A 768-nucleotide genomic window follows, 5' to 3' on the forward strand; every position below is an offset into this window, starting at 1 on the left:
ACTGATATTGAGGTCTTTAATCCATTTGGACTTGAGTTTTGTGCATGGTGATAGATATGGATCTATTTTCATTCTTCTACAGATTGACATCCAGTTGTGCCAGCACAATTTGTTGAAGATGCTCTCTTTTTTCCATTGTATACTTTTAGCTCCTTTATTGAAGATTAGGTGTTCATAGGTTTGTGGGTTAATGTCCGGGTCTAGAAAAAAGAAAAAATAGAAAAATACACAAATTTTCAAATTTTTCAAAAAATTAAGAATTGGTAAGTATTGAGTTATAGTGTTTATTCCACATAAAATATAAAAGAAATTATTCATTTTCTAATTTATTGCTTCATATTTACTCAGAATTAGTGTGATATAATTTTAAGTGTTACAGTTCTGTAAGGAATGGTGTCCTTGCTGTGAATAGCCAGAAGACACCTTCAGCTCTGTTCCAGTGAGGGATGGTTCCCCCCACCAACCCAGGAATGTAGTCATTCTGCTTCTCTCTGGGAGAGCCACTGCTGTTCTTCTTTACTATACTCCACTCTGCTAAAGGACTTTTCCCATAGATATGTAGCACCTCTGCTCCTGCTCTAGCAAAAGTTGTAACAGCTCTCTTCCACTCCGCTAAGGAAGTGTCTGGCAAAACACAGCAATTCTGCTTCTACTCCAGGAAAGTTTGGCACTGCTCTGCTCTGTTAAGGGAATTTCCCTGCAGAAATATAACAGCTCTGCTCCAGCTCAGGTCAAAGTTGTCACTTCTCTGCCCCACTCCACTTAGGT

The sequence above is a fragment of the Microtus ochrogaster genome (assembly GCF_000317375.1).
Source record: "Microtus ochrogaster isolate Prairie Vole_2 chromosome 14 unlocalized genomic scaffold, MicOch1.0 chr14_random_1, whole genome shotgun sequence".
Lineage (NCBI taxonomy): Eukaryota > Metazoa > Chordata > Mammalia > Rodentia > Cricetidae > Microtus > Microtus ochrogaster.